We start from the raw sequence: 17058 nt of genomic DNA, 5'->3' as shown, positions 1-17058 counted from the left end.
AGACCCAGCACTGTATTTACTGCATCACCTAACTGCTTCCTTTCCAAAGCAATGTAGCCCAATTACTGGGACACTTAAACCACAATCACCAACTCTCCCTATTGGAAGAAAAAGTAAAAAAAAAAGTGAAGGCTCTCCTGCAGGCCATCAGATACATACCTCACTCTCCCTTGAAGACCTAAATTGGCCACTCAGTTGTTTTCCACGAGTCTTATCATTTTATCCAGATATTTTAGCAGCTGATTTCTATACATTTAATTGGAACAAATCTGACTCTTATTTAGATGAGTCATTTACAAATTTTTTATCTTATACGTGTGTAAGAAAAATATAACGCAAAATAATAAAAAATGCTGCCCATGTAATGTATGTAACAACTCTTTTGTAAAGTATGATTCCCCTCTTTTCCCTGCTGCAGTCTTCCTAGTCACCAGATTTTACTGGGCACAGAAGGGGAAGGAACAGATCCTATGGGTGCCCTTTCTCGCCAAACTTGCTGGCAATGCCCTCTTCGCTTCCAGCTGGAAAATAAAGACCTTCATTTGCCATTCCCCACTCCTGTGAGTGGAAACTCAAGTTCCACACAAACACAGCATGTCTCAGACACAGTTTTTCCTTCTCAATGGTGATAAATCCCTCCCCATTCTGCTTTGGAATGGGGAGGACATGGTTGATAATAACCCTTGGATGAACAGAAAGTAATTAACTATAATCCTTTTGATAACAATGCTTGTTTATTAAGCCTTACCATCTGCCCTGCTGCTATGAGGCATTGCGTTTGATTACAAATGGGCATTACAATTTGATCTTCTGATGCACCCTAAAGACTACTGGGCCTGGTCATAAAGACCTCTGGACCTTGCCATTGGCCGCAGAATTGAAGCACCATGTATTGTCTCTCTCACTTTGAAGGTGAGCTCCTTGACAATAGAGACTCTTTTATATTTATTTATACTCTGTGCTTGACACAGTAAGCATTTAATAAATGCTTCATCCATTCGTATGGTACTAATAATTATATTATATTATAATTATATATTGAAAATATATATATATAATTATAATTATATTATAAAACATACAAAAATTCAAATTAAAAAGGATGAAATAAAAATGAAACAGTATTTGATTCACTTACTGGTTGGTTGCTCACCACCATTGTCCTATTCTCTAACCACCTCTAACCTACTAGAAATCTGGTCTCTCCTGCAGGGTCCCTGAGGGTCCTTGGTGAACTTTTACCTTAGCTTGCTGAGGCCTAGTCTTCCACACAACTTTCTAGTGTCTCCTTGAAAATTACTGCTATATCAGCTGCACCAAAAGTTCTCTCTGAACCTGCTGTCATGCTACAGCTCTCCTCTTCATGAAAGGAAAAAAAATGGATGATGAAACAAGCATGTCTGGGTTAATACTACGAAAACAGTAGCTCCCCTGCATCCCTGCATGTAAAAATATCCTCCAAATGACTTCTTAGGAAGCATCATCCCAGTCTTGAACTCACATTTGCGTGGAAATTTTCTACCCTGCTACATCTACCTACTCAGTACTCTCTATGGCCAGCACCCTCCAGCTTGCTTTCCAACTTCTTTCCCTAATCCAGACACACTGCCTTATGTAGCTATCCCTTTCTAATGCTATATTGGTATTTTTGTTGTTCAGTTTTCAGTTGTATTTGTCTCTTCAGGGCCCCATTTGCTGTTTTCTTGGCAAAGATACTGGAGTGGTTTGCCATTTCCTTTTCCGGCTCTTTTTATAGTTGAGGAAACTGAGGCAAACAGGGTTAAGTGACTTGTCCAGGTTCACACAGCTAGGAAGTGTTTGAGGCTGGATTTGAATGCAGGAAAATGAATCTTCCTGACTCCAGGCTCAGCACTCTAGCCACCATGTCACCTAGCTGCCCCTGTATTGGTATACTCATCAGTATATATCTGAACCCTCCTCTCTCTCAGTTCTTAACCTCTCTGCTTCTTCTACTACCTCCTTTGACACTTCTATTGTTAACAAATTCCTTTTCATCCTTGACCTCAAGACATCTTTATTCATTTTTCTTCCTAGAATCATCTGAACCAGCTGGAAACAAAGCCTTTCACTTAAGTCCACTCCCCATTTCATAGAAGAAAGAAGTGGTTCACATATTCCTTTATTCCTATTGCCATTTAGAGACCTTTGCTGCAACCATGAACAACTGTTCTTCCTTTGAAGTTAGTACCATTTGGCTATACCACTCTCTCCTGATCCTTGACACTGTCATATGTTTAATTACTTCCAGAACACTCTCCAGTGAAGAACCTGAGATTTTACCTGAATATGCCAGCATTTAAAAGGCACTGACAGTGCTGGTGCTCACAGATTAGAAGCAGAGTTGTAATGGGGATTCTTTTTTGAGTAGGGGCACTGAAGTTTTTTTTGGCTACTAGGGGCAGCTAGGTGGCACAGTGGATAGAGTGTAGGGCGTGGAGTCAGAAAGACTCATCTTCCTGTGTTTAAATCTGGCCTCAGATACTTCCTAGCTCTGTGACCCTGGGCAAGTCACTTAACCCTGTTTGCCTCAGTTTCCTCAATTGTAAAAAGTTCTGGAGAAGAAAATGGTAAACCTATCTACTTTTCCAGTACTTTTGCTGAGAAAACCCTGAAGGGGGTCATAAAGAGTCAGACATGACTGAAAAATGACTGAACAAAAAATATATTACTAACAAAAACTAGGAAGGTCCTTACACCATTGAAATCATATGTCAAGGCCAAAAAAATAAAATGAATAAGAAAATAGCTTAATTAAATAAAAAGAAAAGTTTTGGAACAAAGGGAAGGGAACAAGCATTTATCAATTACCTATCTTGTGCCAGACACTGTATCTCGTTTGATACTTACAATAACATTGTGAGGTAGATGCTATTATGATTCCACTTTACAGTTAAGAAAATTAAGACTGAAAGAGGTTAAATGATTTTCACATAGCTAATAAGTATCTGAGGTCAGATTTGAATTCAGATCTTTCTGACTCCAAGCCCAGCACTCTACTGCACTACCTTGCTGCCTCTAAAAAGGTTTGCCCAAAAGTAAATGTGATGCATCAGTAATGAAAAAAAAGACTTAGACTGGAAACTATTTGCATCAAATATTTTTAAAGCCGCCCCCATAAATATTCCAACAATTATTTAAGAAGAATGCCAGATGCAGTAGTGAGACATCCAAGGAGAAAATATGGTGGCTCACACAATATCACAGATTCAACCTAAAGGCAGCAATTGGAGAAGAAAGGTGGATTGGGATCATGGACTTAGAAACCAGAGCTCTGAGGGAGGCAGGCAGTGCAGGGGCACTCACAGTTGATTGCAGATCTAGCCCCTGGCAACGCCAACAGCAAGGGATGGTTCAGAGGGGTTCCCAGAGTTCCAAGACAGGCTAGCCCAGAGCAGATAATGGATTTAGCACCCTGCCCAGCCCAGCATCTTGGACTGGGAGCACCGACCAAATGCACAGAGTTCTGATATAGTCTAGCAACCTGGGGATGCCCTGAACTGATCAATGAGCCCCAGATCCAAGTCAGTAGTGAAGGGTTTCCTAGAGGAACCCAGAGCTAGGACTTAGACCCCAGAACATTCATCTCATTCTTCCCAAAGCGGAACTTAGCCTCAGCCTCAGCCCAGGTAAATTTCTTGGTATCTGGAGCATGGACTCAAGCTGAACACAATCACTAAAGCTCTGAGAGGGAGGGAGAAAGGGGATTGCCAAGATCTTATCTTTGACTCAGTCCTCTATTCCCCTACCACAATCACCAAAAGCATGGTGATTCCTTCCTTCCTCCTTCCTTCCTTCCATCCCTCCGTCCCTCCCTCCCTTCCTTCCTCCCTCCCTTCCTTCTTTCCTTCCTACCTCTCTCCCTTTCTCCCTTCCTTCCTCTCTCTCTCTCTCTCTCTCTCTCTCTCTCTCTCTCTCTGTCTCCCTCTCTTTCTTTCTTTCCAATATGGCTGACAGGCAAATTTTTTGCATTATTTCACATGTTAAGTGAGTATCACATTGCTTACCTTTCAATGGGAAGGGGCTGGAAAGAGGGAGATAATTTGGAACTCAAATTTAAAAAAAAAGAATGTTAAAATAATAATAAAACAGGAGCCAACTCAAAAAATATGGAGTATCTAAAAACCATAAACAAGAAAAGAGCCTGGAAATAATATTTCAATAAATCATGACAGAAACTGCCTAGATCTCTTAGAACCAGAGCACAAAGTAAAAATAAAAAGAATCTATCAATTACATTCTGTAAGAAACCTCCAAAGGAAAACTAGGAACATCTCAGCCAAAATCCAGAGCTTCCATGTCAAATAAAAAAATACCACAAGAAGCCAAAACAAAAGTTTAAGTACACAGGACCCATAGCTATAGTTACACAAGATTTAGGATCTAATACTATAAAATGGAGTACATAGAATATGATTTTCTTAGAGGCAAAAGATATAGGCTTACAACTAAGAATAACTTACCAAGCAAAAGTGAATATAATTCCACAGGGGGAAAATGGTCCTTTACTGAAATAAAAGATATCCAAGCATTTCTAACGAAAAGAGCAAAGCCTAGAAGAAACTTTGAAATATAAATTAAGGGTATAGAGAAACATTAAAATGACAAATACAATCAATTAGAAAATATTCCATAAGGATGAAGTGTTTATATTCTAAAGAGGAGGGGAAGATGATATAAGAATCCCTTATAAACTGAAATGTCAGCAGGGATCATGGAGGGCATCAATATGATGGAGGGGCTAGAATGTTTTTGTTTTTGTTTTGTCATGTTGTATGGTTTTAAAAGGTAAAAGAGGGGAAAAATAATATACTAGGGCAGAAAAAGAGATAAATTGACGAGAGGAACATTATGTCACATAAATTGAAGGGTATAATTAAAAGCCTATACAAGTGAGGAAGGGATGGAGGGAAGATAGAATCATTTGAACCTCACTTTGAACTGATTCAGAGTGAAACGTACAACCATGAGAACAATTTTACCACAAGATTGAAAAAAATGAAAAAATTTGAAAAACTTGAGAACTCTGATCAATGGAATTATTGGCCATGATCCAGAGGATTGATGATTTCAAATGCCGTCCATTTCCTGACAGGTGATGGAATAGACATTTTTGGATATGGCCGGTGTGGGAATGTATTTTGCTTGACTACGTGTATTTATTCAGGTGATTTGTTTTTCTTTTTCTTTTTTTCCAGTGGAGTTGGGAAGGAAGACAAAGAGGACAGATACTTGCTAATTGAAAAAAAAAACATAAAAGGAATCTACAAAATTAATAAGATGTGATTTTTAAAATTTATAAAAAAAGAAAGATAATGCAATGCAAGATAATGCAAAGAAAGATAATAACAAAAGCAAGAGCAATCTACAAATACCAAAATAAAGAAAAATTATCCGCACCAAATTATAGGAGGGCATTGGCAGCCAATTCTGCTGGCAGAAGTAAGGTATTCAGTGCTAGTCTGTATTAACCTCTGAAAACATCAAGTTTGTCACTGCCCTAGAAAAGACAGTCTACTCCTCTAATCCAAAAGGAGGAGGCTATTAATTTTGTGAGGAGTAATGAAGAGTATGTAGGTAGGTGGGGGAGCAAGCCAAAATGCTGACCATTCAAGTCACTATCAGTCACTATTCGACACTTGTGATTACCTTCTCTTCTTGGATACTCTTTCCTATCTGAGTTTTTTTCCTACTTGTCCAACCATTCCTTCTCAATGTCCTTTCTTGAATCTTCATCCACATCACACCTAATATGTGTCTCTCAAATCTCTGTCCTGGATCCCTTTTCTTTTCTCTGTTCTATACTATCTCATTCAATGATCTTATCATCTCCCATATATGCATACACACACACAGACACACACACACACACACACACACACACACACACACACACACATATATATCCATTCCCAGTCTGTCCTGAGCTTTAGTCCTGTATCACCAATGGTGTGTTGGATATTTCAAATTAGAAATCCCCTAGGTATGTCAGACTCATTATGTCTGAAACAAAACTCAATATATTTTCTCCCAAACCTCTCTTCTGAACTTTCTTAGCATTATCCCCATCCTCCCAAAAACCTAGATTCACAACTTCAGTGTCATCCTAACTCTTTACTCACCCCACATATCAAATCAGTTGTTAATTCTGGCTGTTTCTCTCTTCTTAACATTTGTATAGATCACTTTTTCTCCACTCACATAGCCACCACTCCAGTGCAGGACCTGATTACCTTTTGTTTGTACTTTCACAGAAGGCCTTTAATTGTTCTCTGACTCAGGTCTAGCCTCACTTCAACCCATCTTTTGTACAATGTTCAAAATAATTAATTTTTCTGAGCGTAGGTCTGAACACAATGAATTCAACGAACTCCAGAAGCTTCTACTGCTACCACAATCAGTATAAAATCTTTTTTTGGGGGGGGGCGTAGGGAGAGGGGGCATTTCTAATTTCCAGTTTTTCCCTTGCACTGTATGCTCTAAGCATACTGACCTATTTGTTGCTCATCATGCATGATAGATCAGCCTCTCAGTTCTGTAACTTTGAACTGGCTGTTCTTGTGCCAGAAAGTTTTTCCTTCTTCATCTCTGGCTTCCTTCTAGACTCGGCTCAGCTACTTTTTGCAGGAGACCTCTCCTATCTGCCCAGGTCCTAATGGTTGAAGGATTCTTTTCTTGAGATAGCTAAGTAGTATAGTGGATAAAGCACTAGGCCTGAAGTCAGGAAGACCTGGGTTCAAGTCCAGCCTTGGATACTTACTGGCTATATGATACTGGACAAGTCACTTAACTTCTGTCCGCCTCAGATTATTTTGTTGTTGTGAGGATCAATTGAGATACTAATTGTAAAATGCTTAACACGGTGCCTGGCACATAGGAAGCATTATATAAACATTAGTATTATTATCTTTCACTAATAGCCAATGACACTAGTCATAAGGGGAGATACCTAAAAAGCCCCCTCCTTCCCCTCTTCTGTGTGCCATGTGGCCCTGAGAAATGGGACTGAGGTTTTAACTTTTTTGTTTGTTCTTTTTCTTTCTAGGTACAAGGCGTAGAGTCTCTAATCTGGTTTAGAAGCACAAATCACAGGGATCTGGGAATCTAACAATCTAGGCCTGATCTATATCTTGCCACTGGATCCAGATGTCTCTGGAGGACAGAGTGAGGCTGGTGACTTTGCACAGCCCTACCTCACTTAAATCCAGTTTGCTTGCAAGTCAAGATATAACCTTCCTGATGTCATTGGTTCTCTTTGAGAATGAAGGACAAACAACAAACAACAACAAACAACAAACAAGGACAATCTAGACCAGGTGGTACAGAGAGCCCAGCAGCTCCGAGGACCATGCATCTGGGGGTACTAGCCCAGCTAGGCTGTAAGATTGAACTTAGTAGGACTAATGTCATGCAGGAATCTAAACTGTGAAGCAAATCCCCTCCTACCCCTTAGAAACTGAAATGGTATAGAGTTATTAGGGAAATTGTTTTTACCCTTGCTTTTGCCATATGTTTGAGGTACATCCCTCTTGGTAGAAACTAATCTGATCTTTAGTCATTTGATGGAACTGGAGAGCTAGTCACTGAGCCCATAAAATGAGAGGAATATAGTAGGGGCTTAAGCTGAGAAAAAATACTCCCTATACTCCTTAGAGTAGTTGGGAAGCAGGGAAGAGAGAAGGTAAAAGGCAACAGGCTCTGCCCTGGGAGAGTAACCCAGATAAACCATATTATTCATACATTGTCTCATATGATCCTCACAACAACACTACAAGACAGGTGCCCAGAACCTCCATATAATGAGAAGGCCCAGATCCGATGTTTCTATGTTCTACTTCCAGCTCACGCTCCAGCCTGCTCCACTTCTACAGCGGCTGGGCAGGTACATTCATTTCCCCCTCCCCCTTTGCTGATCTCCTTTGTGCTCTGTCTTCCCTTATTAAACTGTAAATCCCTTAAGATGAGGAATTATTGGGGCAGTTAGGTGGTACAGTGGATAGAGCACTGGCTGTGGAGTCAGGAGGACCTGAGTTCAAATCCAACCTCAGATACTGTGAGACCCTGGGCAAGTCACTTAACCCCAATTGCCTCCAAACAAGAAGAAGAGATGAGGAATTATTTTGTTTTTATTTTTGTACACCTAGTGCTTAGCACAGTTGCTCATATATAGTAGGCACTCACTAAATGCTCTGTTTATCTATTCTCTATCTATCTGTCTGTCTGTCTGTTTTATCTATCTGTCTTATCTGTCTATCTTATCTATCTATCTATAATGTTTCTCCAAAAAAAAGTAATTTCCTTTGGGGCAGAGCCATTTTGCCTTTCTTTGTACTCCCTGAGCTTTAAACAGTACCTGACACATAGTAAACATTCTATAAATATCTTTGATCAGTTGAGTTGGGTGTGAGAGTGAGGAGGTAGAACTGAGGCTACATACTGAGGGGAGCAGGGCGAGTGGGGTGAGGATATCATATCTAGTGTTTGCCACCCTTGCCTTTAACCCCTCTGGGAGAGGGGACAGCCTTAGACAAAGTAGGGACAATGATGAAGGATGGAATTCCAAAGCTGGAAATGTGGATATAATCCAGGCCAAACCTCTCATTTTACATAAGAAGATACTGAGTTTTGGAGAGCTTAAGTGAATTACTCAAGGTCATTCAGTGTCTTGAATATTTTAAAATGTCTTTCATTGTGGCTTCTTGTAGAGCAGCTGGAGACATTGCTGATTCAGACTGTTTCTGAGCTCAGTTCCAAATGCCACATTTTGTTAAGGATGGGCTGAAGAGCTCCCAAAATGGGACAAGCAAGATGATGAAGAGTATGAAATCCATGTCAAATGAGGACTGATTGAAGGAACTCAAGATGTTTAGCCTGGAGAAGAGATTTATGAGGGACATAACCATTTTCATGTTCACAGGGCTGCCATATGTAAGAGAGTAAAGATTGGTTCTCTTTGGTCCCAGAAGGCAAAATTAGGAGCAATGAGTTGAAGTTGCAAAGTGGCTAATTTAGGTTTGATGTCAGAGGGGAAAAAATGTTTCTATCAATTAAAACTGAACAGAGCAGAATGGCCTGCCTTCACGCAGAAGGCCTGTATACTTAAAAATTTATTTTTATTTAACATATTTATGAAATTATTTAAAATATTTTGACAACTGTCTTTTATTTCTTATTTAATTTTTTAAAACACCATTTTTATTTAAAGTTTTGAGTTCCAAATTCCATTCCTCCCTCTCTTCCTCCCTCCCCACTCCCTGAGGAATCAGATACAGGTTATACATGTGCAATTATGTAAAACATTTCCATATTAGTAATTTTGTACAAAAAGACTTGAATAAAAAAACAAAAGAAAGGAAGTGAAGCATGCTTCAGTCTGTATTCAATCAACCCCCCTCCCCAATCTTTCTCTCCACTGTAATAGCTTTTTCATGCCTCTTTTATGGGGGATAATTTATCCCATTCCTCTATCCCCTTCTCCTATTGTAATTTTCTTCCTCACTCCCTTACTTTGGGCAGGGGAGGTGGTATCATCCCATCAAATGCCCATTTTTCCCCTTGAAAGATTATATTCAGTTTTGCTGGGTAGGTGATTCTTGGTTGTAACCTAAATTCTTTGCTTTCCGGTATATCATATTCCAATCCCTCTGGTTCTTTAATGTGGAAGCTGTCCAATCTTGTGTAATCTTGACTGTAGCTTTAAGATACTTGGATTATTCCTTTTTGGTTTCTTGTAACACTTTCTCCTTGATCTGTGAGCTCTGGAATTTGGTCATGATGCTCCTGGGAGTTTTTATTTTGGTATTCTTTCAGGTGGTGATCAGTGAATTCTTTCAATTTCTATTTTGCTTTCTGGTTCTAATATATCAAGGCAGTTTTCTTCGATAATTTCTTGAAAGATGTTGTCCAAGCTTTTATTTTTTAATCATGGCTTCAAGGTAGTCTAATAATTCTAAGATTATCTCTCCTGGATCTATTTTCTAGGTCAGTTGTTTTTCCAATGAGAAATTTCACATGTTCTCCTGTTTTCTTTTCTTTTTTACTATTTTGATTTCATTTTATCATATCTTCGTGTCTTATAGAGTCATTTGTTCCTGCTTGTTCAGTTCTAATTTTTAAGGAATAATTTTCTTCAGTGAGTTTTTTTACTTCCTTTTCCATTTGGCCAATTCTATTTTTTAGTGAGTTATTTCCCTTGGCAAATTTTTTAAGTCATTTTTTCCATGCTATTGACTCTTTTTTCATGGTTTTCATGTATCACTCTCATTTATTTTCCCAATTTTTCTTTTACTTCTCTAATTTGTTTTTAAAAAGCCTTTCTAAGATCTTCCAGAAATTCTTTCTGGGCTTGAGACGAAATTATATTTTTCTTTGAGGCTTTACCTGTAGCCATTTAGACACTATTGTCCTCCTCTAAGTTTATGCCTTGATTTCTATCACCATAGTAACTCTCTATAGTCAACTCTTTTTTGTTTGTTTGTTTGTTTGTTTTGCTCATTTTTTCTCCCCTTTTTGTGACTTGCTGTTTTTATGTGAGAGTGGGCCTCTGGTTTTGCATTTTCCCAGGCTTTTTGTGCTGGGGCTCTGGGTCTTATTGCTGGCTTTCATTGGGCTTCAAGGTCTAGCTGCTTGCTTTCTCTGGAGGGCAGATTTCCCTGTTGGCTTGTACTGGCTGGGGAGGTGGGGTGTCTTTGTTGGCTTCCTCTGGGTGTGGGGTTTAGATGCTGGCCTCCTCCAGGGGTTGGAACTTGCTGCTGGGTTGATACAGAAAAAAAGTATCTCTCTGCTGATAGATCCTAGGGGCCTGGTCTTGCTGTTGAACAGCCCTAGGGCAGGGCTTCACTATAGGTCAGCAATTGGGTCAAGTACTGGCTAGTGGCTTGTACGAGGGGTGGGGTCACTGGAATGGAGCCTTGCTGCCCTGCACAGACTGCTTCCTAGCCTAGGGGGTGCTGGTTTGCAGGAGTACAGGGCTTCAGGTGGTGGACTGCCTCAGCTTAGAGCCTTGCTACAGACCCCTTGCTATGAGGCTGGCTGCTCTTGGTCTTGAACCTTGCCCCTCTCCCACTCCAACGAAACAGATCTTTCCTGCCAAGCTGGTAAGCTGCTTCCCTGCTCCTAGATCAATTCTGTGGTGATTTTTGAGTTGTTTGGAGGGGAATTTGACAAGACTTAACTCACTCTGCCATCTTGGCACCAGAAGTCCATTAATTATATCTTAATGGGATTGATTTTCCTTTTGATCATATTGCTTTATTTTAAGCATTTTAAGCCATTATACGGAAAAGACATCCATAGGCATCACTAGACACCGGACCACTATCGTTTACACAAAAATGATTAATGAAACCTGGACAAGATATCTGTGAGAAAGTGTGGGACAGTGGAGACAGCCTTGAATTTGGAGGGCTGAATGAACTTGGACTTGGGTTTGAATCCTGGATCTCCACATTTTCTTGTGTGCCACTCTTTAATATCCAACATTGCAGTTCCTCATAAATGACACTCATTCTCTTACCTCTGTGCCTTTGTGCTGGCTGTCCCCCATGTCTAAAATGCTATATCTCCTTGCCCCTGGGTCTTAGAATATCTGTCTTCTTTGGAGACTTAGCTCAGATCTTAGCTTCTGCAGGAAACCTTTCCTAGATCCCACAGCTGCTAAAGTCATCTCTTCTGTAGGCATCTTGCATGTTGTTGAGTCATTTCAGTTCTGTCTTACTCTTTGTGACCCTATTTGGGGTTTTCTTGGGAAAGACACTGGAATGGTTTGTCATTTTCTCTCCAGTTCATTTTATAAATGAGGAAACAGAGGTAATCAGGGTTAAGCTACTCGCCCAGGGTCACACAGCTAGCATATATGTGAGGCTGGATTTAAATTCAGCTCTTCCTGACTCTAGGCCCATCTGCTGTGCTGCCTAGCCACCCCTTACATGTACCTGTTCATTTACATGTTGTGTCATTCATTAGAATAGAAGCTCCTAATGCCTGACATGTAATAAACACTTAACAAATGCTTATACACTGAGTAATTTTGTGACTAAGACAGGTCACTTCATCTCTAAGGCCTTATTTTACTCATCTGTAAAATGAAAGGTTTGGCCTACATGACTTATGATGTCCCTTCTAGCTTGATTGCACAATCCTTTTCATCACAGAGATTCTGCCATTACATCATTACTGTTACCCAGTACTGACCAGAGGTCAAAGCTTTCACAATAGAAAATAGATCATAGCTAGTGGTCCAAACTTTTTTTTACATTAACAGCTTCAATTAGTGACAAATTATATGTAGTCCTCCCATTCCCCTTGCCTGGTATTCACTGTATAGGCAAATCCCTCTTCTGAGATATGGAGAAAACCAGGAGGCAGGGGAAGAGTCAATTTTGTCTCTGCCCTTGAGGAGTTTCTGTATTTAATGGAGAGAGAAAGAACATACCCACAGGACACAGGCAGATGTACATGCAATGAAAGTCAGAGAGACAGATGGAGTAAAGTAATGTGGAACAAATTAAACTCACAAATCCTCGAGTCTATGTAATGTAGCAAATATGTGTGTTTGTGTGTGTATGATTATATAGAATTTCATATATCTACATCACTATTTCTATATAGCGATGTAGATATATCTGCTCCTGTAAATGTTATTAGCATAAGGGACATATTTTTCATATACAAGCTAACCTCTGATCAATGTCTATTAATGGAGAAAGAAGGACACAAGCTTTATATGCCAGGGTTAACTCCTTTCTCATGAAATACTAGTTCCACAATGAACACAAATAGTAGGTAGCAAAGAAACTTGTTTATTCAAGCTGATAACAAAACAGAAAATCAGAGAAAGTATACACAGGAGAACATGGATCAGGCAGAACAAAGTGAAGAAGCTCCCAATTGCAAAGGAGGTAACTCAATAAAGAGAGGGGAGTCCTAGATCTCCCACAAAGGGGAAATTCCCCCCAGATCTCTAGTGTAGCAAGCTGGGATAGGGGCATGATAGCCGCTGTGGCTCTTTTCACGTTGGCCTCTTCCTAGAGTCTTATTTCCTTTCAGCAGTCTGAAGTAGGAATGGATTCATCCATCTTTTCTCTTGAAGGTAGAAGGCAGAAGTGCCCAAAATAATTGCTGAGTCTGAAGAGACCAACTAGAATCAAGAGACTGGAGCTTTCCTCTCTCTTGTTCTCACCAACTCACTGGAGGCAATGATGTCCATCAGTGAGTAGAGTCCCAAACCAATGAGCTTTGGGACTGGGTTACAATAATAAGAGATTGATTGAAGCTGGTTGTGTCCCTTTGTTTTGAACTGAAATAAAAATATCTTGATTTTTGAGGGGTCTTTTAAAAATCTTACCTTTTTACTAAAGTATGGTATAATCTAAATACTCCTGGCCTTTGAATCAAGATAGATCTGGATTCAGGTTCCAGGTGGATTTTTTGCTAGCTTTGTCACCAAGTCCCCTCTGAGCCTCAGTTTTCTCTCATCTGTAAAATAGGGGTAATAGCATTTGCAGCATAAATTGAAGACACCCCCCAATCCACCCCTTTGTGGAGATGAGAGGTCTACAAGTGTTATACACTGCATGTGTTCTCAGACTTTTTCAATATATCAGTTGTGCTGCTTTTTTCCTCCTGAAATAACACTATTTGCTAAATGGGATAGCTCTCCTGGAGCATGAGGGAGAGTGATGCTGAGGATAAGTATTGTGATCTAAAACAAAGATATCAAAATCAAATAGAAATGGGAACCACTAAACTATACATAAGGATCCCTGGGGATGACATACTGACTTTGAAAACCACACATTACAGGTGGTGTGGTAAGTTGAATGCCAGGCCTGGAGACAGGAAGACTTGAGTTCAAATCCAGCCTCAGACACTTTCTAGCTATGTCACCCTGAGTAAGTCACTTAATTTCTGTTTGACTCATTTTCCTCATCTGAAAAAATGAGGATAGGAAGCCAAGATGGTGCTGTGAAAGGAGGGAACTACTGGAGCTCTCTTACAAATTCTGTCAGATACATCTAAAAAAAGTGAATCTGAGCAGATTTGAGAAAATTAGAAAACACTAGTAGACTGACAGGGGCAGGAGTGCTGGGCATGCACAATGGCACCAGACCACACCAACCATGAACAGCAGAGGAACCCAACCAGCACACTGGTCTGGAAGAGTGCTGGGCAAGTCAAATGTGGGAAGAGGAGCAGGCCCAGGGTGGAAGTACTGGCTATGGCAGTGATGGAGCCCCAGGCCTCTCAGCCCAGGATGGTAATCTGTCAGAGCTCCATACACACTGATGTAGAGCCTGTGGCAGCAGGAGCAGCTACCCCTGAGACTTCCAGGCTAAAGTCTACAGGTTTGAACCTCACCTTCTTGAACATCTGGGAGCCACGATGGTCAGGTAAAATCACTCTTATCCTTCCCTGGAATAAACCCAGAGAATACTACCTCAGGAGAAATTTGAATTAGGGGAGCCAGAAGTGGGGCTTCAGTAACTATTTAGCGAGAGAAGTTGGGGAGAGGGTCCTTTTTGTGGTGGTGGAAGGAGACTAGTGCAGGAAGAGAGGCATCCCAGCAGGCCCCACCTCAGCAGAACAATGTGAGTTACTGAGCCCCAGCGGGGTGGAGCTAGCAAATGCCAACACCAGGACCCCATACGTGTCTTCACACAGCCACAAGAAGTGGCAGAAACCAGCACAGACAACACCTGAGACCACCCTGCTGTAGAGCAGTACCAGGGAAGAAGAGACCTCCAGCAGCCAGACTATCCCTCCTCCATACCTCACAAGACCAGAGGCCATAGCACACAAAGCCAGTGAACAAGCCCACAGATCCCAACACAAGAAGCTTGGGACAGAGCCCCTTGAGTCCCAGAAGCAGAGATCCACCATAGAAGCCAGCAGAAAAAAAAAAAAAAACATGACAAAGCATACTAAAAAGCCAAAGACCATTGGTCCACTTTATGCAGATCGGGATGATCAAAATACCAATGCAGAAGAGGACAGCATGGACATTATATCCATATCTGAAACCTCAAAAGGGAATGTGAACTGGTCTCCATCCCAAAAAGCATAACTGGAAAAAACTCAGGGAGGACTTTAAAAACCAAATTAGAGAGGTAAAACAAAAAAGGGAAAAAATATTCCCTGATGAAAACAAATCTTTAAAAAGTAAAATCGGTGAAATGGTTAAAGGGATTCAGAATGTAAATGGAGAAAATGTCTCATTGAAAAGTAAAATCAACCAAATGGAAAAGGAGATAGAGAAACTAAAGTAAGAAAACAATACATTAAAAATTAGAATTGGGCAAGTAGAACCCAATGACTCTACAAGACATCAAGAATCAGTCCAATAAAATCTAAAGAATGAAAAAATAGAAGAAAATATGAAATATCTGATTGGAAAAATAACTGACCTGGAAAAGAGACCAGGAGAGACAATCTAAGAATTATTGGAGTACCTGAAAGCCATGGTGAAAAAAAAAGAGCCTGGACAGTATCTTCCAAGAAATCATCAAGGATAATGCCCTGAGGTCCTAGAGACAGAGGGTAAACTAGTCATCAAAAGAATCCACCGATAAGCCCTTGAAAGAGATTTGAAATTGAAAACTCCAAGACATATTGTAGCCAAATTCCAGAATTATCAGGTCAAGGAGAAAATAATGCAAGCAGCCAGATTGAAACAATTCAAATATCACAGAACTACAGTCAGGATCATGCAGGATCTTTCAGCTTCTACATTAAATTACAGGAGAAATTGGAATACAGTAGTCCAAAAGGCAAAGGGGCTTGTACTACAACCAAGGATGAGCATAATTTTCCAGGCAAGGAGATGGACATCCAGTGAAATAAGGGAATTCCAGACCTTCCTGATGAAAAGGCCAGAGCTCAAGGAAAAATTGATCATCAAATACAAAACTCAAGACAGACATAAAAAAGTAAATGGGGGTGTGGGGAACCCTTGTTAGTCAATAAGGCAAATTATTTACATCCTTATATAGGATTATATTGTTTTATACATATACATATATAGGTATGTCAATCTTGAGAATAATACAGTTATTATGACAATTGAAAGGGATATACATAGACTGTGCGTGTCAGTATAAATAACTGATATAATGATAAAAAAAAGACATGTAAAGGGATGGTTCTGGGAGAAGAGGTAAGGAGGTAGATAAAAAGGGTAAATTCCATCACATGAAGAGGCACAAAAATATATTATAATAGAGGGAAAGAAAGGAGGGGGAAGAGCAGTATCTGAGCTTTACTCTCATTGGATTTGGTTCAAGAAGGGAATAATATAGTCTGTTAAATATAGAAATCAAACTTGTCCTACAGGCAGTAGGAGGGGGAAAGGGAAAGAAAAGAGAGGGTCAGAAGAGAAGGAAGAAGTAGCAAGGGAAAAAAGGTAAGACAAGGGAGGGGAATCAAGAAGGAGGGTAAACTGAGGAAGGTGGCAGTCAGAAGCAAAACTCTTTTGAGGAGTGGAAGAGAGAAGGGAGAAAAAAACATAAACGGGGGGGGGGAATAGGATGGAGAAAAAGACACAGATAGTAATCATAACTGTGAATGTGAATGAGATGAACTCTCCCATAAAACAGAAGCAGATAGCAGAATGGATTAAAAACCATAATCCTACAATATGTTGTTTACAAGAAATATATTTGAAACAGGGGGATACACACAGGGTAAAGATAAAAGGCTGGAGTAGAATATATTGAGCTTCAACTGAAGTAAAAAAAGCAGGGGTAGCAATCCAATCTCAGACAAAGCAAAAGCAAAGATAGATCTAATTAAAAGAGATAAGGAAGGACACTATATCCTGCTAAAAGACACCATAGACAGTGAAGCAATATCATATTTAACATATATTCACCAAACACTATAGCATGCGAATTCTTAGAAGGGAATTACAGAAAGAACTAGACAGCAAAACTAAACTTGATAAATCTAGCCTCAAAATAAACAAGGAAGAAGTTAAGGAGGTGAATAGAATTTTAGAAAAGGCAGATATGATGGACCTATGGAGAAAACTGAATGGGGAAAAAA

Source organism: Trichosurus vulpecula, chromosome 4 (genome assembly GCF_011100635.1).
Source record: "Trichosurus vulpecula isolate mTriVul1 chromosome 4, mTriVul1.pri, whole genome shotgun sequence".
NCBI classification, from domain to species: Eukaryota; Metazoa; Chordata; class Mammalia; order Diprotodontia; family Phalangeridae; genus Trichosurus; species Trichosurus vulpecula.
This window is presented reverse-complemented; position numbering follows the sequence as displayed.